General features: G+C 36.1%; 1 long non-coding RNA gene across 1 annotated transcript; it reads right to left on the reverse strand.

Moving 5' to 3' along the window:
* Nucleotides 1-993: 993 nt before the first annotated feature.
* LOC145679825 (uncharacterized) lies at nucleotides 994-13,920 on the reverse strand. Its single transcript, XR_014130572.1, has 3 exons — nucleotides 13,825-13,920; nucleotides 5,793-5,931; nucleotides 994-1,091 (listed from the first exon to the last, which is right to left on the reverse strand). It is a non-coding gene; the product is annotated as an uncharacterized LOC145679825 (long non-coding RNA).
* Between the last annotated feature and the right edge of the window lie 13,992 nt (nucleotides 13,921-27,912).

The following is a 27,912-nucleotide window of genomic DNA, read 5'->3' on the forward strand; positions in this document are numbered from 1 at the left end:
ATTATTTAAAGGAAGAGCGATGATTCTCAGAATTACTCGCAAGTTTCTAGTTTACAATTGTATACATATATATAGATATAGCTATATAGATAGATAGATGTACAATAATTTAAAACGGTTATATCAAAGTTTGCATTCAGAGCACAAAAAGAAGTATAGCTCTCGGAACATTGATTTTAGCCAGATAATACCACTAGTAAACTCAACCACACTCAGTACCGTTAGTTGCTTGGTATTGTCTATGAGGCAAAGATAATCGTATCTCATTGCGTGTAGATTTTTGTATTTGTTTAACACTAAAAATTGTTTGTCGCTAACCGAACCCAGTAACATATATATACCGACAGGACGTACGTTAGTCACAAGGTTACATGAGTGAAACACTAAATTATTCGATTGACACTTGCGTCCTTGTCAACACTAGAGAAAGGTACAAAGTGATTAAATAAATACGAAACATAGTACATACAAAATATAGCGATGTATAAAGTCTCCTTTTCATACGATTTGGAGAAAGGATACATCTGTAGAGAGCAACATAAATGATTTCTCTGGATAATTTGGATTAGTCCAGAATTCGAACAAAAATAATTTTGAAATTCGTTAAGTCCAACATTTTTTCTTTCTTTCTTCGGATTCTCAATAAAGTTGACTACTGAAAAGCTGAGTTACAGATTTTATGTTAAAACATATTCACTATACCATTGCCTTATTCACAGAACAATACATTAGTTATTAATGTATGACTGAAATAATAGTGCTTCGTGCAGATTTACTTTATCCAATCGGAATTGCACAATGATAAAAAAAAATGTTGCAAGGTATAATGTTCTTATTTACAGAGAAAAAGAGTTGAAAAGATTTAACGCTAACAAACATTTTCTTTAAACAGACATACATTTATTCTAATTTATGGAAGAAACAAATAATTTGCGGAGCAGTATATTTATTAAGGTTACATATTTGTACAAAAGAATGTAAATACAATCGGATCTGTCTTCAGAAAGGACGTGCTTTTAGCCACAAATTACACTGCTTCTTTTCGCTGTCTTTCATGCAGAATCCTGGTTTTGTTTTGATACATGAAATACCTGAAACAAAAATCCAAAAATATTTAAAATGTTACATTTTAAAATATTTAACATTTTTTTAGATTAAATGGACAAAATCTGTTCGGTCAGGTATGGACTTTTGGGTTTCTGGTAGAAAAATGATGAATTTAAAAAAAAGTGTTTGTTGATGCTGAACAACTCGAAATGTATTACTATGCAAAAGTAAGTGGGTACCCACTGGCGTTCGAGGTACCATGGGGTACCTAATATGTCTGCATTTTTAGATATGTGGAAATATATGTCTCTAAAATGTAAAGAACTGATATCTGTTTAGTACAGAAAACCGCAACTCGGTAAGCCTTATGGATACCGAGGTATGGGAAAATAAAGGACAACACCATAGAAGTGTGAGTTTTGCGTACTAGATTGTGCAGTTTCGAAAACGTAATTACTGAGGGCTAACAACAACTTCAAAAGTAGTTTCAATTCAATACACTACACACACGTCCTTATGGGGGTTTTCGGGTACTATGGCATTCGCAGATCTCCCATTTCTAAACATTCTAAAATATATCTTAATAAACTTATAAAGAACGTTACAGGTGTGTGTTTACCGAAACCGCAAGTCGGTATGTTTAACAGTTACCGAAATATGGTGAAATAAATAGGAACACCATAGGTATGTGGGGCTTCCATACTTGACAGTAGTTTAGAAAATTAATGAAAATATGACTAATGGCTATCAAGATATTGTCAAATAAAGGGAGGACCCACACAGTTATGGGGTTTTCGTGTTAGCTGGTAAAATTTCCGAAACCGATCATGAAATCTGAATAAGCACCAGTAGCAATTTCATCCTAAAGTAACTGGGTATTTCCATGGGGTTTTAGAACATCATGGGTCTAAAAAGATTAAGTTTTAAAAGCTTTGGAAAATATAATTTGACATTTGTAAAGAGTATTAGAAAAGAGAATAGAGTTACCCAAAACTTCCAGCCAGTACATCTTACAGCTAGAGAGACACCGTGAAATAAAAGAGTATTAGATCTTGAAATTTCATAAAACAACTTTTGATCTTAATAAAAGTTAAATAAGATGGTACTTACATGAGTTAAGTGAGTACCTCACACTCGTCAGGGCAATTCCGATCGAAAGATTAATTCAGCTCGAAGTTTTCTTCGGGTAAATCCAAGCGTGATAATTCCTAGCGTACAAAAAGAATGAAAATTCTTTGTCAATATCTAATATAGCAACCGAGATATAAGTAATTATGTATTTTACGACGTCGTAAAAATGGAGACCCACATGGATTTGTACTGTTGAGTCTTTGCTGTAAGAAGAAGAAATTTCAGAAAACTACCGTATACACCTTAATAGACAATTAAATGGGTGGAGGCATGGTGGCTTAGTGGTAGAGTGCGTACCTTTGGTGTATTGGGTCCCTGGTTTGATCCGTGTCCAAGTCAGTTTGTAGTCGACATTGTATTCGTGGGTATTCTCGGGGTACTCCCGTTTCCTCCCACCTTTACACTCCATCAATTCTATCATCAACATTCACTTGCCTTAATTTCATTTTAAAATTAAATGGGCAGTTAAGTGTGATCGTATCTCTGGGAATTAAGAGAATACTCCAGTGTAGTTTCTGCAAAACATACTAGGTACACACCCCACCACTAAGTTACTGTGTCCTCACTGATTTAATTGCATATTAAGGCATATACAGTAGGTTTTTGAATTTCTTTCTTATAGCAAAGACCCAGAAGTACAAATCCTTAAAGATCTCTATTTTTACGTCATAAAATAAATGACTCGTTATATTTTGGTTACTATATTAGATATTCACAGGGAATTTTCACTCTTTTACACAGCTCGATGAACCTTTGGAACTGCCTGAAGAAAACCTAGAACTAATCTTTCCATCGAAATTGTACTGAGGTACTTACTTAACCCATAGAAATACCATCTTATTTAATTTTGTTGGGACCAATAATTTTTCCGAAGTTTCAACATCTCATACTCTTTTATTTCACGGTGTTTCTCTATATGTTAGATGTACTAGCTGCAAGTTTTAGGTAAATACATATTTCTAATACTCTTTACAAATGTCAAGTTATATTTTCAAAAGCTTTTAAAATTTAATCTTGGTAGACTGTAAGATGTTCTAACACCCCATGGAAATATCTAATTACTTGAAGATGGAATTGCTACTGGTGTTTATTAACTTTCCATGACCGGTTTCGGAAATTTTATCATCTAATACGAAAATCCCATACCTGTATTGGTCTTCTCTTTATTTGACAATATCTTGATAGCCGTTAGTCATATTTGAATTCATTTTCCAAATTGTACCTTCAAGTATGCAAGCCCCACATACATATCGTGTCGCTCTTTATTTTCCCATGTCTCGGTATCCGTAAGGCTTACCGAGTTGCAGTTTTCGGTAAACAAATATCAGTTCTTTACATTTTAGACACATGTATTTCCATATATCTAAAATGCAGAAATTAGGTACCGCATAGTACCCCTCTACCCCATTGGGGTACCCACTTACTTTTGCATACCAGGGCAAAAACACCAGTGGTCGTTACTTTAAGGTTGAAAACATACTCTTTTGTCTCTTCTGTGAGCACCGTGAATCGGTCGGAGCTGTACCATAGTTGGAAAGAGACACTGATCCTTCCTATATATGACCATGTAGTCAGAATTCAAAATCGAATAGCCGTTGAAGGAAAAACAATATTTTAAAATCCCTTGTATTGCACCGGTAGTAGTCATCTCAAAATCGAAATGTTCCAGTGGTAGTTAGGGTTTTGTACCAGTGTTCGTCACTCAAATAACTTGACATAATTTATTCAGAAACGCACTGTTTATCAGTTTAAAATTAAGAATAGAGTATAAAGTACTAATCTTAATAACTGTGCATCACTTTTGGCACTCAAGAAAGAAAATAAAAAAGTTTTTACATACTTCTTAAAGCAATTTCAGTAAGAAAAATGTTAACTGAATTCAAAAATTAACTGTATATTATTTTAACGTTGAGAGTACAATATTAATTACTATGTTTAATAACTATAGTGACTTTAAGCCCTCAAGAATGAAAATAAACATGTTTGTACATACATTTTTAATACAATTTGAGAAACAAAATAAGTTAACCGAATTCAAAACTTAATTATATATCACCTTAAGATTAAGAATGGACTATAAAATACTGAGGTTAATAATAATGCATTACTGAAGAATGAAAACAAAAATGTTTTTAACTACCTATATTGTATTTACATGTTGTTATTTCTCATTAACATGCTTTTTGATAACGCACGATATGGGCTAGGGGTGCGCACGAGAAATGATTTGAGACTGTCACCTCTCGCAAAGATGTCGCGAAAGTTGTCTCGTCTCGAAAACTGTATCTGTTTCTATTGGAAGAGCTATGTCTCGTCTCGAATTTCGTAACAAAAATTCGTTACACATGCAGTTTTGTGTAAAAAGTGAAATGTATAAATACAGGAGAGAAAACATTGCAGACAAACATTATGTTAGTATGTTGAACATACTTTTTCGTATGTGGTGCAAAATATCTTCATCTATGGGGTTACTTTGAACCAAAGTTTGTATGAAATGAAATCTTTGAGTTTTACGTTCCACGCTTTTGCCGGGTATGCTAAAGAAGACTATAATCATGAGAATGAATGAAATAGTAGAATGAAAACTGTGAGAGAAAACGGGAAAACCCCGAGAAAACCACACACAGTGTTTGTCCAACACAAAGCCCATTTGGCACGTGCTGGGATCGATCCAGGAACTCCACGCAGAAGAGGTGAACGCTCCATCACTGAGCTACCACGTCCCCAAAAACACAACCTCAGAATATACTTCATATAGAGTAGAAATGAAATGAAATCTTTGAGTTTTACGTCCCACGATTATGCCGGTTAGGCTAAAGGAGACGGTGGTGATGAGTAATGAATGAAATGGTGGAATGAAGAAAGTGGGAGGAAACGGGACAACCCCGAGAAAACCCACGCACACGGTGTTTGTCCACCACATAGTTCACTTGGCGGGGACTGGGATCGAACCCAGGACCCCAAGCACCAGAGGTGAACGCTCCACCACTGAGCCACCGCGACCCCTCATATAGAGTAGAAGTAACAAGATGTAAAAAAAAAAAAAAAATGGCCCGTCTGGAGGACATGTAAGCTAAACACCAATACAATTGTTACAGATTTATTTACTTGCACTGTTTAGGCTGAACATCGCAACACCAATATCATTATGTCACATCCTTAACTATGCTAACTACAACGTAGACCTGCTTTGCTTCGTAATGTCCAAATAGTTGATTATTGTGCTCGAAAGCAGGCAAGTAGCATACAAATTTATGATGTTGAAGGCGTTATTTTTCACAGCTATGGAGAAAAGACATGAAAACGAAAAATAAAAATAAATCTTTGTTTTACTTCCTACGGTTATGCTATGTATGCTGACAGTCACAAATGAGTATTGAAAATTGATGATCTTGGAATACGATTTGGTGGAATAATGAGGGGGGGGGGGAATAGACATTGATTAAATATAAAATTGAAAAGAAATAAGGGCCTGACGCTCAAATATTTATCTATCTGGCAGCCACCTTGATCCCTCTAAAATATCATGAAGTACTTGATTGATTCTAAACCCAATAATAGTAATAGTAATTATAACAATAAACACAGAATATACCTAGATATAATTTACGCACCTTGAAGTGTAGAAATTAATGATTGCAATCCTCAGCATTCCAATAGTTCTTTGGTTTCTCCAAATGAAGATTCGGACATCGGTTTTCTTCTCAAGCAATAATGGGGTACAATAATCAGTTGCAGTCCAAAGCAAAGTCACTAAGTTAAGCATGAATATAAAAGATTTTGTGTTAAATATTTCAATGTAAATTTCATGAAATAGAATTCATTAGTTAGTTACATACAAACTCGTACGCATGTAAGTCAGAATCTACTTGTAATAACTTGTAAATTAAAACAAACTAAATTATACTACAGTTATAGGGACATCAAACATATATTCCATAAGATATATAGGGTGTCTCAAAAGTCCCCTGACATAAAGTAACTCGATTATTATCAGAGTTACAACAAAATGTAATTGGGAAACCGTCTCCAAATATGATGTTTCCAATGTAAGTTGAAGGAATTTTCAAAATCGGATGAGCCGTTTGGCTGTACACTCTTTATGCGTCCAATGTTAAATGAAAATGCAACGTTGCCATTTACCTGGACCCACAACATAAGTGAATGAAGTTACTGATTTTTACGCTAACATGTCGATGGCTAGTCCCCATTTCAAACAGTAACTTCATTCACATATGTTGTGGATCCAGGTAAATGTAACATTGCATTTTCATTCCACATTGGGCGCATAAAGAGTACAGCCCAAACGGCTCCTCCGATTTAAAAAGTGTTCACTTTAGATTGAAAACAACATATTTAGAAATGGTTTTTCCTCTTACGTTTTGTTGTAACGTCAGAGGACTTTCGAAACACCCTGTATACATCATACGAAGTTCCTTTCTAAATTCTACACGGGTGTAGTTTAATTGAATGTGAGATGGGTGATACACATTAGGCCGTTTGGAAATACTCTCACAGACGGCCGCCATTTTGGATTAAATTTGTTTGTTATAAACTGGTGGGTAATGTGATATATATATGGCCACGGGCTAGAATTTTCTCAGTATGTCAAATATGCAATCAGATTCCATGGAGCTTAATTTGGTGAAAAGTTATTGCCAATTGAACGTTGTATTTACCTCTTTCTTCTAGATGTAGAACCATACCGTTAGCACGTGAGGAATGCATCGAAATATTCAAACTGTGGAGCGGGAGGAGTGCCTACAGTGGTTACCGATTGCAAACAGAATCATCCACAATGTGACTGTGTTACATGTTGCAGTGTCACAGTAATTAACTAAATTTGAGGAGATGGGCACATTCGTGGACATACGTCGTAGCGGACGATCGTAGAGAGCTACAGATGAAGCAACGCCTACGGCAGTGCTGACTTCTTTCTCGATGTGGCCCCAGAGGAGCACACGTCATTTATTAATGCAATGTGGGTTGAGTCATAGGGTCTGCGCGTGTATAAGTGCATCCGTACAAGGTGCAAATGAAGCAACATCTCCACGAGAACGATGTTGATCGCCAAGTGCAGTGAGTAATTATGGTTAACATTTTTATGCAAATACTCTTTTCAGATGAAGCTGACCTCTACGTAAATGGGAAGGTTAATAGGCAGAACATGCACAATTGGTCACCTGACAACCCCGCGTGCAAGACCCCTCCAACATGACCAGCGCAAAGAAAATTAATTATGTTGTTGGCAGACAAATGAGGAATACGTCTAATCAGTCACTTTTTCATTCCATAAAATTAACTGCGGAATAATACCTCACGCTCGTACAGGGATAGATATTGCGAGCTGCGATGCCCGAGGATGGTACATTCTCGCAGTTTTTTCAACACCATGGCGCTTTCTTCATTATGGATTCGTATTGCGTCACTACTTGAACAATTCTCTAGAACATGGGTTGATCGACGAGAGGCAGTTGAATGGCTGCTCGATCACCGGACCTAACGCTGTTCAATTTCTAGCTAAGTGGAAAAGTTAAGGCTATGGTTTGTGCAGTAAATATTCATAATTTTTATCATCTAGAACAAAGTATCGCCATCGTCTGTGCACAAATTTGACCCTATATCCTACTTTGTGTCCACAGCAATTGGAAGAAGCTTCTGCAAATGTTTATTGCTCAGTAGGAACATGTGGAACATATACTATAACCAGGGATAAAAGTGGACCTGAAAAGGTGGGGGGACGGTAGGTAGCGGCATCACTCCACGCCGTTCCTCCTGCCTATCTCTGCCCATTGTACCATTTTAGGATCTGGGGGACGCCCTACATATTTTTCGAGGTGGGGAACTGCGTCCCCCGCGTTCCCCCTCGCTTTTACCCCTGACTATAACAGGGAAATTTGTTCGAAGTGGGAAAAATCAGAGGCGGTGTGTTTTATTACGATTTTGACTCGACATATCGGCTATCTAAATGTTCAAATGCAGTGAGGTGTGAAGCCTACAAGATTGCATTTCTATTTACATAATGTCTGAAAACCACTGGAAAGCTTCTTTTAGTTACGGAGAAAAAACGGAGAGACTGATCCATCCATCGTGAACAACTTTCTGGAAAAAAATAAATAAAAATAGCCCTTACCTTGTATCAGAGAATTATACACGAAAGTGCTCAAAAACCGACTTTTAATATTAACAATTTCCAGCGGGAAAACTCCTGGACCACACACTCGAATGAGGGGTATTTCAAACTCCCGTAAGATCTGCCCCCACAGCAATCCCCTAAATCCGCCCATGCTCAAAAGACGACGCTTATAAGAATTCAGACAAGACGACACATACATACATACGAAAGAAACAATTCAATACGGCACATCAAAATATAAACTAGATGAACTTCTTTGAAAACACCTCATTTTACAAACAAAAGGTAGAAAAAGGTAAAAATGTCAGTATTGTCAACTTAGAATCTACATAAGAAATAAAATCTTTTTATGTGCAAAGCTATTCGTCAATACGTATAAAAAATGGATTTATTAATGGTATTTAGCATTTATTCTTCCGTGAAGGTATATCTTGATCACTAAAAAACCAGAAACGGTATGTCTCTATCACTGAAAAAAAAAAACAGAAGGGTATGACATACCACTACATATAGTCTCACTTGGTTCACTGCCAATAACATTTCACCAGAATAAGTTACATGATATCTGATTGCATATTTGACATCCTCAGAACATTTTAGTGCATGGCCATGTATCACATTACCCACTTATCGTCCATATTACAATTTCGAATCTAAGATGGCGACCGTCCGCGTGATGTAATCCGAAAGTATCCCTCTGGGCCTAATGTGTATCTCTTATCTCGCAATCAATGTAACTACATCCCTGTAGTTTTCAGAAAGGATGACAAGGGACTTCTGATGCATCCTGTATATAATAGTTGTATCAATAATGACGGGTATACCGGCTAGGCTAAAGGAGACGCTGATGATGATATAATGAATGAAATGGTGGAATGAAGAAAGTGGGAGGAAACGGGAGAACCCCGAGAAAATCCACTCACACGGTGTTTGTCCACCACAAAGTTTACTTGGCGCGAGCTGGGATCAAACCAAAGATCCCAAACACCAGAGGTGAACGCTCTACCACTGAGCCATCGAGGCCCGACAGGAATATTTGTTGAAGTCTACTGTCTTCTTCAGTACCAAGGTTACACAAAAATGAGCCTATGGTTTTGACGGAATTCGAACCAACATTATATGTATACTCTCTCAGTGAGAATCAAAGCTGGCACCAAGTTTACATATGCGCGCGCATTGTATTTTACTTATATAGCTCACAGAGCTATGGGCGAGCAAGCAAGGCACGTGCCCCGGGCGTGTGGTTGGAGGGGCTACTAAAAGAGAGGTTATATATTAGTACTTTTCCATTTTGGTGTTTAATACCTTTCATCAGAGTGCGAAATCATGAAATCAAAGTGGGGGGAGACTGAAGGACTGAAGAGAGCGAGAGAGAGGGGAAAAAAAAAGCTGCGCAGTCTTACACTTCAAAGAATTGTAGTGAAATGAGAAGGTCAGAATTCAAGATGACATTCGGATGCTTGGCACGAAGAAAAACATTGCAAGCAATTTTGAAAAAAAAAAAAAAAAAGAAAAAAAAGAAAGAAAAAAGAAAAAACTTAAATAATGTGATATATTTTGTAGACTTTGGATATGTATGTTTTAGTTGGCATCAACAATTATTGGTGTGTTTTGTGACAATTGACAGTTTAGCGAGAGACTAGGCTAACTGACAATTTTAACTTTCTGAAAGAAAAGGAAACAAATGAAAACAGCACGTTACAAAGGATACGACTGATATTCATAGTTTGGCTTAGTATACAACAGGGGTGGATCCAGGATGGACTACTGGGGGGCGGTGGGTTGTAATGCCACTACTTACAAGATAGAGCTACTTTTAAGAGATTCAACTCTGGGTGGGTTTTATTTTATATTAAAATACACAAAGTTTCCTCTTCTTGGGGGAGATAGACCCTCCCTGGATCCGCCCCTGTCTCAGGACAAGCCACACAGACAAGTGGTTGAGGCAAAGGTCAATTAATGACATTAGTATGCTGTTCCGTCAAAATCTCAATCTTGACCTGGATGTAAGTTAGCCTGGTCTCTCACTGAACAACTCAATTGAATTTTTCATATGTAAATTAGGCACTTCTACATCACAAACAGTAAATATAACCTACCTTATTCTACGTTTTTAAATGCATTTCTACAACTGATTGTAACTTTAAAGGTTCTCGTGAAGATTAGCTGGCGGAGGTTACCTAACATAGCCATGAGTTATCAAATTAACAGTTGTGCTTCGTGGGTGATGATAATGATCCTGAGGTTAGATGTTAAATTGGACTCGAGAGCGGAACAAGGGCTGATCTTATTCGTGTCTCAGACGGGGCATGGAATGGAACGAATATGAAAATAAGGTTGCTGTAATAGTTTTTCATAGGGTTTGTAAGATTTTCGAAACACTTGGCAATTTTTTTTTATCAAGACGACATTTTTTTAAAGATAAAAATCAAGACTTGGCAATTTCAAGTTTCATCCCCCTCCCAATCTTGTAATGCTCGCTACGCCGCTGTAAGCAATACATATTTTCGACAATATTCGTTGTTTATCTGTTTCCGCTGGGTTCCAACGTGGTGAGCTTCATATGGGACTTTTAATAGTGTTATTATAATGAGAAAGAATTGCAAATTATGTTCATGTTCCTAAAAGAGGGAAATTGAAAGAGAAATTAAATTAAAAATAAATAAGGGAGAGAAAAGTAATTACTTGAAAATAAAAATAAAGTCTTTGAGTTTAATGTCCCACGATTATGCTGTTAGGCTAAGGAAGTCGGTGATTAAAGCAAGTTAATGATTATGGAATATTTGGTGAAATGAGAAAGTGGGAGGAAACCAAATCCCCGAGAAAACCTACGAGCACGTATATGAAAATGAAGTAAAACATACACTGGCCTATGCTTTCTTTGTCTAGCAGAGTCATAGTTTGGAATCGAAAATGTGTTTTGAATCCTTGTATTTAGAGATGGAGAGTGTAAGTAACGAAAGCACTTAATACATCCATTAAGATTTCGGAAAGCGAAATCTAAATTTAGGTAAGCTAACTCCATGTATTAACTGCTTGCATCCGCTTCGTACATTGTTCGAAGGGTCACGAAACAAATCACCTCATTTAGTCTACACATACCTAGTACTAGCGTTAATTACCTGCTTCGTTGGGTGAAAATAAGAAAACCAGTAATACATGTATGTTACGTTAGTCAGTCACTTTTTTTACTATTACGAAACGCTCTCTCATATCGGTTATTTTCGATCATTTGTAAGATCCGTCTCCCCTCTTTCCCTCCCCAAGTTGCTCGGCTGAATTTTGATTTAAATAGTATCGGAAGTGTCACTGTCCATTTCTGCGCCCCCGAAAACAATGGATTTAGATTAGGATTAGTTCACTTAACTTAGTAAGCCTACACAGCTTTGGCGCGGCTCGACTTGTTGGAAAGCAATCCAAAATCTAAACAAATATATCGATGTCACTGGGGTTTAGTAAAGTGTATCGTAAGTCAAGAAGATTGAGAATCACTGCCTCGATTATTCACTTCAATTAATCATCAAACTCCTTTAACCTGAAGTACATAATCGTGGAATGTTCAATTAAAATTATAATTTTATGGCATCTAGAAAATGCACATATCGTACATTACGTTACATTACCATTCAATCGCAATAGGTTATTACAGACATGTGGTTGACTTGAAGCTTAGCGTCCTATTCAGCGCCAAGACAGTGTACTACCTACACCTACAGCATAATATGGAATCCTACTCGCATGATCTTAGATCAAGATTTGAATCAACGGGAGGATGAAGATTTTCCCTCTCGTCAAGTAATTTCCCCAACTCGCCAAAGAATTTCTCCCTTGCCGGGAAAATATTTTCCCTCATTTCATATTTTACATATTATATACTATATATTATATCTTGCATCACTGAGAAATAAAATGCTTCGATTGTATATCTGAAAAGTCGCCCCCTCCCCGCAGGCACGTAGCCACGATTTCGCAATACGGGAGGTCCGTGACGAAATACTGTGGTTATCACACCAGGGGTTCGATCAATCTAAACTATTTTACTGACAACATATCCATATTGATTTGTTAGGACAATAAAATGAGGATATGTTAGTAAGTATTTTAATTAAAGAATTATGAAGAAATCTTGCGTAAAAGAATAGAAAAAAGTATTGACAAAGACATAGTCTTCCGAGGTCATTCGAACTCGGTTCTTCTCGTCTTCTTTCTATTTCTCTTATCTTAGTTCAATGCCGTCAAGGATAGCAACGAGATCTCTTTCGGGAGTAAAGACACCCTATAAAATGGATTAGTGTTGCCGCGAAATTCAAAATGGTTCATATTATTGGTAATTCTGGGCATTGCTTAAGTTCTGACAGGCTATCTGAAAGAACCGGTTTATCGATCGTCATTTGTAGTCCATAGGGTTACTGGCGCAAATCCCGGGGGCATGAGGACATGTCCCCTCCAATCTTAGAACTGGGGGGGACTTTCCCCTCAATAATCCGATTTGAAATGCGTTTTTTGGAGAGAAATGTGATGATTTGTGTCCGATTGCCACAAAGGAAAGTAAGATGAAATTGATGTCCCCACCCCAGAATAAGCCTTAAATCTGCCCGCCTCACAATTTTGAAGACAACTCTGCTCCCCTGATCCTCCGCAGCATTGTTTTTCAACTTCATAATTTGAACATCCTTAAAAAAATTATGAGAACTGTCTTACACGTCCCTCCCAATGTTGAAGACAGATTTGCGCCGCTGCATACGGTTAACATGGAGCTAGATGGAATTCGGAATGTTCCGTTACAATAATATCCAATTTCAACTTGATCTGCCCCCCCCTCCCGTTTCCTCCACACAAAGCTCCTCGTAAGAAAGAGTAACCAAAACGCTTATTGTAGCTTTATATTTTTGAGGCTGATTCATCTGTTTCTTTATGTTTCATCTTTCCTTAATATTTTTCATTTCTGGATCCGAAGGGGGGGGGTCTGGACCCACCCCTTGGCTACGAGCCTGCTTCCCGTAAAAAGCATCATTCGAACCCTGAATCAAACAACTCCATCTGTAAAGCAGTGCTGAGTTGATTTTAATATCCTTTTCTGCAACGAGGCTGTATGAGACGTGGACTTACTGATTAACATGGACTCCGAACCACTCCCGCCGGGAATCGAACGCGGGTCTCCCACACCAAAGGCGCGTACGCTAACCGCTTAGCCATGAAGGAGCTCATATCTATAGCAGTGTAAGCAACAACAACAACAAAAAGAAACACACACACATACTAGAAGTTTGCACAATTGGGGATCAAAACATTCTCAATGAAGTATGAGAAATAGTAAACGTCAATCAAAGTGGGCTTCTGCTTATTCTTTACTTCGTTAATACTTAATTCCTTCTAGAAATAGTGAAACAATACTATGAAGACACAGTACTTAAACATAATCGAAAGAATAAGACAAGGAAACAGAGTAATTTCCGACTAATTAAACTAGTCATATATACTATACCTAACTGTTACATTGTATTTCTTACCATATTACGAAAGCGATATAACTTTTTTACCAGCCATAGAAGCTGGACGCAATCCAATACTGCAATTTAGACGCTGTAACGAAAGCTGCAAGTCAAACGCCTGACACTCCTAACTCTTCAAACTGTGTAATAGCTGTTTCAAGCGGCCTACAACTTATGACCTTGAAACTATGTGCTAGTAACCAAATTAATGCCAAGGTACGATAAAACACCCCAACTTGCCACAATGACGTCAACACAAGGAAAAAAAGAAAAACATCTAATTTTTGGTTCGAAAATTATGAAACAACAATAATAATAATGTAATTATCAGGAACTCAAACATTAGTTAACTAGAGAACATAACAAGCAAAACAAAACAAAACAAAACAAAACAAAACAAAAAGAATCTTAATCGTGAGCTCTCCCTAACTGCTGTTTTTAAATTTCAGTGAGGCTGTAAAATATGTTTTGTTTTATTGTTAAAAAACAAAAAGAAAAAGAAAAATAAAGAAAGAAAGGAAATAAATTTTGTTGCAAATATCCTAGTAAAAATAGGTTTCCTAGACACAAGTGGCTCCGCGTAGCGTAGTTGCTAACGCTCTCGCCTTCGGTACGAGCTGACCCAGGTTCGATTCCGGTAGGGGCACTCGGTCGAAAAAGTATCAAAAGCTTTTAAGTCCAGACATCCTGAATGAGGCTTTCTTGGGTTTTCCTCATTTCATACCAGGCAAATGCCGGGTGGTACCCAACATATAGGTCCCAGGCCGTTTGCTTCCTTCCCTTTTCCCGGATAGTGTGCTCACCGAGGGACGTCATAACTCACATGTGACGGGCTAACAAGGTCATTGATGCCGAAAGCCCAGAAATCTAAATCCTAAATCTTCACTACACAAGAAAATGTTCGCGCTGAAAACGGTTTCTTAGCAATTATGTTAAGCAGTCCTGTAGTAAATCTCCATCAAGTAATAAACCGTCACATATAAAAAGGAAAGAATAAACACATAACATTCATTTTGCGTACCTTGAAATGTAAAAAGTTACAAAACATTAATATTCAAAGATTTCTCAAAATTCAGATTAACCCATTCCTTTCTCCTCAACCATTAACGAGTTACAATAGTAAGAATTGTAGTCATAAATCACATTACTTGTTTAGTACTATATTAAAGCAAGTTATACTAAAGGAATATATAATTAATGGAATATTTAACTAAAGTGATAGTTTACTATTGCACTTACCCAGGCTTTTGTTTCCTTCCACTCTTCTTTTCCGTTTGTAAACAACCTCGTTTATAAACCAGCTCGCAAGTATACGACAGTTGTTTCATGACGTCATCTATGGTGCAAGAAAGAGGTGTCTATAGGCGGTCAGGACCTCACACACAGATGGACGTATATAACATATAGCTGAAGTATTTAACATACGTATACGTATATAAAATACGGAAGATTGTTAGATGTCAGACATCCTGCAGCGACATGATATAACATCCAAGCGCGTTAAAGGCAGTAGCTGTGTAGCATATGGATAAAGTACGCTCCGTACAGATTTCCTTAGTAAACATAACGAATCCTTGTATTTGTACAATATACCGCTGTCCGGATAATGGATTTTTCTCAGTGTAGGCTAACATTTTTGGACTTCGTCTTTGAAAAGGTTTCTACGTTTTCCTGAACAGAACTACAGGTATATTCTACTAACGACTTCCCTGTGTATATAATGTATGACTACAAATACTTTCCCTCTATTATAATAATTACAGTATATTGAATCAATGTAACAAATTCTATGCAGAAAATTTTATCATAGCATTACTTGGCAAAGTTACTTTGCTAATTTAACTGAGTGGATGAGAAAATATTTTTAAACGAGCATTAAAACTAACTAAAAGCTTAACGCTTTTTTTTTTTTGCTAAAGTAACTGAACATGTTGGTGAAAACATTTTTACTTGCAAATTTTCTCGATAACCAGTATCAAAAAAATAGGTTACAAGAGCAAAGTATGATTTAATTGACTAGTGCTCGTTATTAATGCCAAAAGCGTTATCCTAACCGAGACTTGGATAGTTTAAACTTCATTCGGAAAGAGAAACATGTCTGTGTTTATTTCTGCTTTTTTTCATTCAAATATTTTTTCGTTCTCACTCTCTTCGACCTTAACTTTATGAAGACAACTATCAAATTAGGACACTTCACCGGTAGTGAAAGAATAGTTGGCGAGTTATAAGCGATGGTCTAGGAATCCCAAGGTCTTCAGTTTAAATCCACTCTACTGCAAAGTAATAGTTCTAAATTTAATTTGTTTTTACACGGTCTCTTTGCTCAAAGTTCTCCATCTAGAGATGAGATGCAATCATGTACATGTGAACCAAGATGAAGAAAGAGTGGAGATAAATCTTATTGAAATATTATCAGGAACGGCCATCCATGTTCATGTTTGATTATGTTTTATGTCATTTTTATTTATCTTTCTTTGTAAAATTACAGTTCTTCGTTATTTAGAATATTACAAGGGATAGTGAATGTTATGTTACGGCGTTCTACAATAGAGAACTCGTGTATCTTTGATCTCGTAAATGCCTTTAATGGAACATGCTTGTATTACTAATTTCAGATTAAATTACACGAAGTTATGTGCTCACAAAATACTAAAATATTTACATTTTTAGTATTTGTCATATTTGTATGGTATGACTTGCTTCCTATTGATGCAACGATCTTCACAAATTAAAATGTCAGACACTGCACATCTCGTTTTTACTTTCTTAGATTTTCCTTTTGTTTTCTCGATTGCATTTTCGAACATCCTGGAAACTAATAATATAACAAGGGAAAATATTCTTGTGAGCTTTAATGTGCAAATGACATAATAATAATAATAATAATAATACTATTTTTTTAAAAAAAAGAAGTAAAACTATGATGGCTTTGAGCATAAAAGAAATTTTTGCAATACAATGATGGTAGTCAAATCATCCCGAACAACATTATTTTTTTTTATAAAGTTTCAGTAGAGATATTAAAGCTGAAAACTAACAAAAGTGAAGGTAATATTGAAAGGAATAAAATAAAACATCCTAAGATTTTATAAAATATTGTATGTTGTGAAACAAAATTAAAGTTTGAACAACATTGATTTTTTCGTTGTTACGTCTACAGTAAAGTTAAATGAGATCTCAATGTACTTTTTCATGACATCAATCGTTCTGTAGATACTAAACGGTTTGTTCCTCCCGATTGTTTATTCGTTGCAGAGGAATGGATTTTATTCTACGGTTTTGCAGTTTGCTACACCTACATCTTTTGAACTACCTACAACACTTGTAGAACGCCTTACCTAGTTGTCAACCCAACAAGCATCATAGCAAATTTAGTTATCTAATGTTATAGGATGTGAATATTGGAAATATGAATGCACTTTTGTTCGCGTTCATACCATCCCATAATTAATTTGGAATTATTAGTTAAATGTCATATATCATTTTAAAAAATACAGAAATAATGATATTACTCTAATTGTCATATCTTCCATCCATCTTTAATAAATTGACAGCAGTTAAAAGTAAATAAACGGTAAGAAGAAAGAAATTAAGTCCAAGAGGGATAAATTAATTAGGTAACAGATGCAATTCTTCCCGAGTAAGTGAAGGTGTTATGTTTGTTTTATATTCATTAAGACTTTATTATCGAGTTATTATGCCTGTCAACGAACACAATAATTATCTATAGGTAATTTATAAATGTAATATGGATATCATTTGAAATTTTGCGTAATAAAATTTAACATATCGAAGTCATTTATATTCTTTACAATTTTTTTGCATATTCCGGACCGGGTACGAGTAGCTGAAGTTTTATCTATGGCGTAAATCTTAAAAGAGGTACGCAGTTTATTGTAAAGATAACAAATACGTGTCATAAAGATAATAAAAGACAATGCAATTGTAATCAATTATAAAAGTCGACCATTTTACTCCACACACATTTTTATAATTTTTATATATTTTTGATTCAAATGAAAATTATAGTAATAAGATGACAGAGTACAAAACACAAACAGACAGCAGGGCATTAAACGTAATCATTCTTAAGCTGCCGTAAGAACAGAAGACACACACACTAACTCAAACAGAATAAAACCTGTTCTAAGTAAGAATTCCAGAGAAATTAAATATCTGTACTGTCAAACTCTGAGTATATATACGTGTATTAGTTCAACACAACTACTTCTTGTTTCAGGTTATGAAAATACTAAAACGGAAATGACGTTCAACGTGACGTTGTACGCTGCGACGTTGCCAGTAGTTGTTACTGGTAGGCATAGTACGGTTTAAGAAATGTGAAAACGAAAAACGAATGAACCAAACAACGGAAGGTGACGCATTATTATTATTATTATTATTATTATTATTATTATTATTATTATTATTATTATTATTATTATTATTATTATTATTAACAAAGTAAATGTAATTTACTTAATACACAAAATTTACTCTTCCCCTCCCTTTTCCAATACGTGCCTTGATGCCTGAGGACAAATTCTCTTTCAAATTTTGATCAGCTGTTTTGATGTTAGTACCATGCCACGCTTTCACGACTTCCAGTTTGTCTGGCTAGTGTTAGCCCGTTTCCTCCGTGTAAACAATATACCTAACTACAGCCCTGAGTTTAATATTCTTCGAATACTTACGTCTCCATGTTACGATATCCGTCTTCTAAATCAATAGGATTGTAAGACATACTTTCCCTGCTGGTCTAGAAAGTAGTGTGTGCGTCTTTATTGTACGTAGTCCCGGGTTCGATTTCAGGTGGCAAAAACAAATTTAATTTCATAATCGTTCATTTCCATTAATCATCCGTCTCGTTTACTTTGACATAATCGTGGGACGTTAAAGTAAAAGAATATTTAATTTTTGCTTACGATCCATAAATCTCTATCCCATGTAAAGTAGCAGGATACAGATGACAGGGACAAAGCAGACTATCGTCCACTACTACAATACAAGAATTTCCGCAAAGAAGGAAGTTTGTTTACCTATACATATATGAATTTTACGGCATATTGTTGATTGGGTGAACGTGTCATATTTCTATAGATTGGTACGGAATGACCAAAAATACCTCGGAAATTTCGCGTTGCGTTGACGCAAACCACTACTTATTAGGTCCAAGGTCAATGCATTCTCCCGTCGAACGACTTGGCAACAACTAAGTTAATGTTGCCAAACTTCCACTATCGCAAGAAAATTAAGTGAGAAAAGATAAGGTTGCTATTTCCTATTGTTGTTCTAACAGCCATTCTTACTTTAGTCATTTACCTATTGTAAAAGTAATTATATAGTAAAAAGATTTTCGATACGCTGTTACTTGAGAGTAGGTAAATTTGGCAATCTTACTTGTTGCATGTTTCATTTCGTGTTATCGGCTGCAGGCAGGATTGCCAGTACTTATATTAATATCTGGGGCTACAGAGGCTAAATTTCTATTTAAGTAAAACTACTTTTATATATAACCAAGGACGCCGATTTCTCTGTAAATTTGGGGGGCATTCATATGAAGACGGCATATATATGAGGATTTTAAGACAAATTGCATTCAAATTATGCCAAATATTAAATATTCACAAATAGAATGAGGGGGCTCTCATGAGCCTTGGGGAGGCCGGGGGACCTGGCTCCCCAGGATCGGCATCCTTGTATATAACTACATAACATGGCTTGTGATATCATTCTCTTTCCACTTATTCTACGAATAAAGGCAACAATCACATTTTAAGGATATAGTGTATTATATGGGCGTGTATAACTGAGACAAATAACCCATAATCTTTTCTTAAGAAAAGCACATTTATTTGCATTTATTTGCTACTGGCTACGTTGTTGAGACGTATTTGACATAGTTCAATTTTAGTATTTTCTTAACCAGACACAAGGTAGGCCTATAGGTACAACGTTGATTAGAATAATAATGCAGAAATTAAAAATAAACCTTTTGGGGGTGCATAGCCCCAGCTACACTACTGCTACAAAAATAAAGAGTTTAAATTTTTGTTATACTACACTTTTCGTGAACCTCTCGTGATGAAAAGGGAATCTAATAAATTGTAGATGAAATTAAAAAAATGTCAGGGTATAAATTCTGTACATAGATTTCCTAAACAATCCGAGTAAATTTTAAGATGAGACAAGAACTATGCTTTGATAATCGAGACGAGAAATAAGTCTTCCATAATCGAGACGACGTAATCGAAATGAGACGAGAAAACCTTATTTCTCGTCTCGTGAGTAACACTATTTGAACAGATTGGAGATTGTCACTGTTCATCTCAGCGACCCCGGAAACTGAGTTCTACACTAACCTTAGTGAATTTGACATTTTAATTTTCATCCCCTCATCATATCAATTGGGAATAAGCTTAGACTTGAACAGCTTCATGAACGTTACTATTCATCTCAGTGGCCCCCAAACTATTGCTTCAACACTAATATCAATCGATTATTTCGATTATTTTTACATATCAACCCACTACCAATTCGTCATATACTAAAAGCGCCACTAAAAAGAGATCCAATATGTACGCCAGGAACTTGTACTTAGGGGATGTTCGAAATAAAAGGGGGTGTATTCAGAAAGCAATATATTCTGTAATCCAACTATTAGCGATAATAATTGGTTAAATGTTCTCCTCCCTCTCAACCTTCATTTATACTATCAATCTGCTTTTAAAAAAAAAAAAAAAAAAACTTAAACGCTGTAATTGATATATTTCTCGGAAGGGATTGCGACAGAAGAGAAGGATTAACCTTGTCTCTTTTGTCTATTGTCTTGATCGAAACTCCTAAACAATGAAATCATGTGTTTTACAAAACCAGACATAAGAATGTGTTTACTCCCTATTTTGAAGAGAAATAAATTTATCAGCAAACCTAACACTTTTTAAAGTTGATGCAATAAACATAATACTGATTGATAGAATTGGACTTGAGGATGGAATTGGATTCCTTTTCCATCCAGGGGTGTGTGTAATGAAAATTGAATGTTAGAAGGGTGTAGAATACTCTCTGAGAGGAATTATCGAAAACGCTAGAATTGTTTGGCTGCCTGCTTATTAAAGAAAAAGTTTAAAAAGTTAATGTGCGAATTTCAGCTTTCTGAGTTGAGCGCGGATAGTGAGATACTCAATTTTTTCGCAAAAATTCGGACTGCTTTCCACTCCTTTTGGTGCACTACTATTATCAAAGTGATATGATAATATCTCAATTGGGATTGGGATCTAATATAAACTGAAAATCTTTTCACTCTTCTTCGCTGTTTGGCCATACATAAAATTGGATTAGATACACTATTAAGTTATTTAAGTAAAGATACTGTTATAAATAACTACATAAAGTGACTTGTGCCATTCACTTCCTACTTGTTCTACGAATAGAGGCAACCGTAGGGTCCGTAACCTTGTTGTACGAGACTATATGCAAATGTATAAAGGTACAATAGTCTTTCATCTTTTCTGATAGAAAAGTGCACTTTTTCCTACTGGCTACACTGGTTTGACACGTTTGACGTACTTCCGTTTTATAATCTTCCTAGGGTGAAACAACAATAATTAAATTATAATATTTTAGAAAGGATAATTATAAAAAAGAAAAATAACCAAAGGACTAATTTTTGAAATTAATCTTGATCAGGATACAGGTGAAGATTATGTAACAAACCAACAGGTTGCTACCTATGTAGTTTAAGGGAAGTAGCTGGAGCTGGAAGTAGCTGGATTATTGAAAAATCTTAGAGGGCCATCTTGCGAATAATCTTACTGATTATATATATAAGAAAGAAATTGCTCGAGAGCTGCTACTGTCCCTAATTACGGCACCTATATAATAAAATTGCAAGTTCCAAACTTTTCTAAGTAGTGTAACTTCTTAGAGGGAAGTTTCCAACATTCCAGAAAGTTTGTATTGATGTTCCTCAAATGTTTTATTTACTTTTGATATGTTTGAAATCATACTTTTATTAAGTACAACCATATTTAGTATTACTAAATTTCAATTTTCATTTTTTCAGGCAATGAGAATTCAATTATCATCTCTTTACTTACAATTTACTAGCTTACTTGTTGCGTCTTGTTGCGTCTCAAATGCGGGATATGCTTATTTCAGTGCATACTGACAACTCCTGTTTACCTTTTTTAGAAGCATTTGTAGGTGTTGATCTGAAGGAGCAATACTGTATTATATTTATGAATGGTGTAAATAAGACAACTTCAAGTATGGAAATATATGGCGTATGAACAACAGTATACCAAGAGTTTCTATACAATCAAATTATAAGGAAATACTACTAAAATCATTGAATGAAAATTGTAATACTGTTATACTATCAGCTAAGAATATATGTACATCATTTAAATGATATATAAGATTAGCAAGTTATCAATTCTTAGAATTACAAGGAACTACATAATTATGATAGACATTGAAGAATTTGCTGAAAACGAATTTCTAAATTGTGAATATGTAAAGTTCTTTTCGTTTACGTACATCTTGAAGCACGTAGAAACATCTGAAACCACAAACAAAATTGAGGACTGTATTTTTATGTATCACACTTTTGGAACAAACCTACATCCATTCAGTTTGAACATACTGAGTAGCTGGAACAAGTACAGAACAAGCTATTTAAATCATAAGATAAACAAAGATCACAAAATCTACTTAAACGGCATAACTTTATTTCTTGCGGTGTTTGGCAATTACAAATTGTATAAAAGGAAATATAATCATGCCAAATTGATTGGTCATGCTATAGTGATAGAATATGCTAGAAGGTGTAATCTTATATGGAAGACACGCCTTTTCCAGAGGTTGACAGATAAACAGATAATGAGACAAATAATTCAATAGTATCATCACAGGAGAATTTAGAATATCATTTAGCGGCTCCAGAATCTCAAATTAGTTCCACATTAATAAAAGAATTCGATTTTTTCCCTACTTGTGACAGATTTATTATCAATTTTTAACCCCTCATCCTAAACGGAAACAGTATAATTTGCTAGTGGTATTTACACCATTATCGCCTGTAGTTTGGGCTACTCTCTTGGGTATTCCATATTTATTTGCATTGTTTTGTATATTTTCTCTGTGTTGTATTATAAAGTAATACCTTCCGTAATGCACTCAGAAAATAAGCTTCCAGATTATTGTTCTATATTTTTTTATATGTATTTACCATTATAATTGGTTTTCCAATGCCTATTGGCGTTACTCCATCCGTGATGGGACATTTGGTTATGTGTTTTTTTATAACTCAATGCTATAACTTTTTATAGCTTTTAATGATAACTGCTTAAAATTGTAATCTTGTGTCATTTCTTATTTCTCCTCTATACGAACCTCGTATTGATACTTTGCAACAGTTAGTAGATTCTGGTGTCAAATGGGGACCCGCTGATGTAGGCTGGATTGATATGTTGAGAGAGCCCAATCACCCCTTAATAGAAACACTGGTAGAGAGACATACGTCTGTAGATTATAATTAAATGTCTCAATTAGTCAAGGAAGATAAATTGGCTTTACTTTGCACAATCCTTTCAACTGGTTATGTAGACTATGATGATGCTATTAACAGTAGTGTCGCCATTAAGTTGCTCTTAATGAAAGAAATTATATTTTCAGGTTATATGGGAATAATGTTTCATAAATGTTCACCTTTAGTAAAAACGTTCGACACGTTTATAAGTCGTTACGTAGATTCAGGAATATATGATCATTTGTTTCGTTTGTTGAGTCATGAATATAAATTGGAAACAGCAGAATATGAGGAAAATAGTTATGAATCGCCATGTTCATTTTCGCTAAGTGATTTAACTGGTCATTTTTTATTGTATGTGGTTGGTCACACAGTCTCGATCTTTGTGTTAGTTTTAGAATATTTAAGTAAGTTCATTAAATAACATATTTAATTTTAAATATGTAGTACCTTGAATTGCGTTGTATTAATTGGGTGATCCTATGCCAAAACGGACTAACTACATTTGTGATGAAATTGAGATAGAGTGACATTTTGCGGATTTAGAGTTTTATAATGTCAGAATGAACAAGTTTGTAGCTTCTTCAGTTTGCCAAGGTATGGAATAAGTTGTTGTGATGAGTGAATTCTATGGCGAGTGATGAAATTTCGGTTCTCAATACAAATACAGAGGTTGTTCAGTCTACATTTGGCCAATTTCGACTTACCTAAACATTTAGAAGAATCCATGGCGCCAGGTCCGTAAGTACTCGATGTGTTTCCCTTGGTTCCTAACAATAGCACGATAGCGTAATTTACACTGTAATAGGCTTCTCTGAAGAACTGGGAGGGGAATCTTGTCCCATTTCCTTTGCACAGCTTTCCAAAGTCCTTTCACAGTTGTCACACGCCGTTTTTCCAAAGCCCGCTTCAGCAATCCAAATCCACAATAGTCCATAGGACTTACATCTGGAGATTTAACAGGTACCTCATTGGAAGGTATCACCTGTATACCACTTGTCTCCTCCATCTCTCTGTAGAATGCGAGGGACGATAGTAAGGTATGTGATGAGGCCTTGTCCATGTGAATGCGCACCAGATTGACGTCATTTCTGTACATTGTTGGAATCTTATGTTCGTAGATCGGCCGCATGATCTGCTCCTGAAAATACTGCGAATTTATTTTGCAGTTGTTTGCCACCCTACGAATCTTCAGTTTACCTCGATAACAGTAGCCAGTAACGACCATGAACCTTTTTGGGAAGGATTCTTTACAGACACGGACCCACCTTCTGAAGTTCTTGGCGCCTTTCTCTCGGTACATGATGGCTCTCGGTTTGCCGCAGTCGGAAAGGTAAATCCATGCTTAATCGAGCGTTACGATGTACATCCACCTTTGTCTTGCCAGATGCCGTTCGTACAGCTTCCGGGCGTTACACTTTCGTTCCTTTTGGTGGGCATCAGTGAGAAGATGGCCGCAAGCTTTCATGACTTTTTCCAGCTTGAGTTGATGGTGTAACGTCCGGCTCACAGTCCCCAAAGACAAGTCAAGAGGATTAGCCATACATCTTTGTGTTGGCGGATTTTCTTGCATTGCCATTTTGCAAAGTTTTCTCTGAATGGTGGAGGTGGCTTTGGCACATTCCCGCTTCCTAGGCAACTTCGTTGGTAATCCAAATGGTGGAGCTTCGTTGCCCTTGTACTTTTTAATAAAATTTTTTATTACACTTAAACTGATGTTGCAACCATTCTTCTTCCACTGTTTTCTAATGACAGAAACACTCAAGTGGGTGTCATAAAGAGCCGCAACATAGCCTTCCCAGAACTGGCTTAGTTTGGGCGTTTTGGTCACAGAGCGGAAACCCACATCTTTGGAAACAAATTTAACACGACACTCAAGACGATGGTCCTGTTTTGTGCGTTATTGTCGTCCACGTGGAAAAACAACTGCGTTCCCAGGAAGCCACTGCACAACACTGCAGGACGCCACGAGCCAGGTCGGGTGAGTCCATTCTGCCCGGGAGGGGGAAAGAACGAAACCGGCCAAACGTAGGCTGAAGAAACCTCTGTATAACTTTCTTTCAATTTCAAAAAAATCTAGTTGGTCCGTTTCGGCATAGGACCACCCATATTGTTTGTAGTTGAATCAGTGAGTGGAAGATGAATATGAACAAAAACACCAGAGGTGCAAAAAGTACAGCCAAGTTAGTCAGCCTCAAAAAGTGTTGAGATGAGGATGGATGAGCCAAGTTCTTTGACCACTGCATCTGAAACAAACACTGGAACTTGGCGCGAGGTGTCTAACATATTCGAATACATTAAGATGTCTGTTCCTAGTTTCACGGCCGGGACCTTTCAGCCCTAAGGCTAGTGGTGATCCCCAAATCCACCACGCTCACAAACACCATCCCTAAGGCTCGTTAACTCATTTACTTTGACACTTAGAGGAGGAATATAAGTTTTCCTTGTCTGGGTTTCGAACCACCAATCTTACTGCAGTATACTGTATATGTGCCTTAGCGCCTTAGCAAAGTTGATATTCCTAAGGTTGGTGGAGGTCCCAAACTCACCACGCCCACCACCACTATCCCTAAGGTTCCTTAACATCATTTTCCTTGACACCTCGCGCCAAGTTCCAGTGTTTGTTTCAGATGCAGTGGCCAAAGAACTTGGCTCATCCATCCTCATCTCAACACTTTTTGAGGCTGACTAACTTGGCTGCACTTTTTGCACCTCTGGTGTTTTTGTTCATATTTCACTTCTTTTTGTAGTTCACCATGTCAATATCGTATATTGGGATTCTCAATTGTAGAATATTGCTGGATTTAAATTTAAAATTGTACATTTTTAAAGGAGTCATAATGTGTCATATGCAACATTAGTTCCCAAGGGTTCTCCCGCCGGAAATCGTACCCAAGACCCTGTATAAGAAAGGCGCACATGCTAGCCACTAGAACAGCGGGGAGGATTTATTCTATTAAATATCTGTCAGAGAGTTATGTCCAAACGAGATTCTAATTCATTTACCTGAACTATAAAATCACGATCGCTAACAGCTCATTTTTCATTACCTAAATACGAAGAGTATCAACAGGGCCCAAAACCCTTGATGCTGAATCCTCGCTGATACATCACTAGACATAGCTGGTGTTTCAATATACTTAGTTGTTTTCTACGTTTTCACATAGCGAAATTACGGAGTTCATTACATGACGCGCATGTTGCGCAGTTTCATAGTGCCTCGGGTTTTCCTTCCAATGATATACACCTTTCAAATAGCTTGTAAAGTTAATAATATTTGCCACCAACATATCCTAACTGTATATAAAACTACATGAACTGACATAAATTAAAGGGGTGCTTACGGTAGACGTGGAAAGGTGAAATGATGAAGGGGGATGAAGAATTTTCCCATGTTATTTAAATGGGTCTTTTTTTTTTTTACCTATAATCTCATGTTTTAGGAACTTGGAATTGAAATAAAAAATTGAAGTTCGGTATGCTTGTACGTTTTCATTAGTATTACCTAAGTAAATCAGTAAAAATAAACAATTCCAACTTTAGAGTGGTTTTATGCGGAACTGAAAAATCTTTCCCATGGTGCGTATTTATATGGGACATTTTTTACACCCCAAAATTATAGCGCACTTTCTCTAGGGCTACAATGATTAAATTTGACGTGATTGTAGTTTTTCGGAACTAACCGACAGAAAAATTCCAAAAGTGAATATTTTTAATTTTTAGGGAGTCTAAAGGGGAGATGAAGAAATTCCCCATGCTATTTAAATGGACCTTTTTTGGATTTATAATCTCATATTTTAGGTACTTGAAATTGGAATACAAACGTGAGATTCCTTATGCTTCAACGTTTTCGTTAGTATTACCTAAGTAAGTCAGTAAAAATGAAAATTTTCAAATTTAGAGTGATTTTATGGGAAACAGAAAAACCGTTTCCAAGTTATTTATATTGGACGTCTTGTACACCCCAAAATGTTTAGGCACTTCCGGCAGGATTAGAATGATGAAATTTGAGACGATTTTAACCTCCCGGGACTAACCTACAAGAAAATTGTTAAAATTGAATATTTTTAATTTTTAAGGAGTCTAAAGGGAGATGAAGAATTCACCATATTATTCAAATATGCGTTTTCTTGGAATACAAAATCTTATCCTTTAGATAGTTGAAAAGAAACTTAAAATTTGGGAATTGTAAACTTAAGAGGTGTGAGGAAGTAGGTCGAGCAAAGGCGGGGGTGTGGGGGCGAACACCCAGTAGGGCAAATTCAGGAAATATGAAGAGCAAAGGAACGAAATTCACTGTTGATGAAAAGGCTGATACGTAAGAGATTCTCACACTGTTCACAGATAGAGATACGGAGCATTAAGAACATTTTTACATAACGACTGTGGTAACTATAATATAACTCGTGGTACCAATATATTTACGAAATCGGGTACATTTTGTTGCTAGTCTCACATAAATTCGAACAATTGGAGTTCTCATTTTTTCGAAAACTTCATTAATTTTAAATATTCTCACCTCTACATTATCTTATTTATCAAATTAATTTCAATATCTATTCAATACCAATGAC

Source organism: Thermobia domestica, chromosome 2, assembly GCF_964235325.1.
Source record: "Thermobia domestica chromosome 2, izTheDome1.hap1.1, whole genome shotgun sequence".
In the NCBI taxonomy this organism is placed as follows: Eukaryota; Metazoa; Arthropoda; class Insecta; order Zygentoma; family Lepismatidae; genus Thermobia; species Thermobia domestica.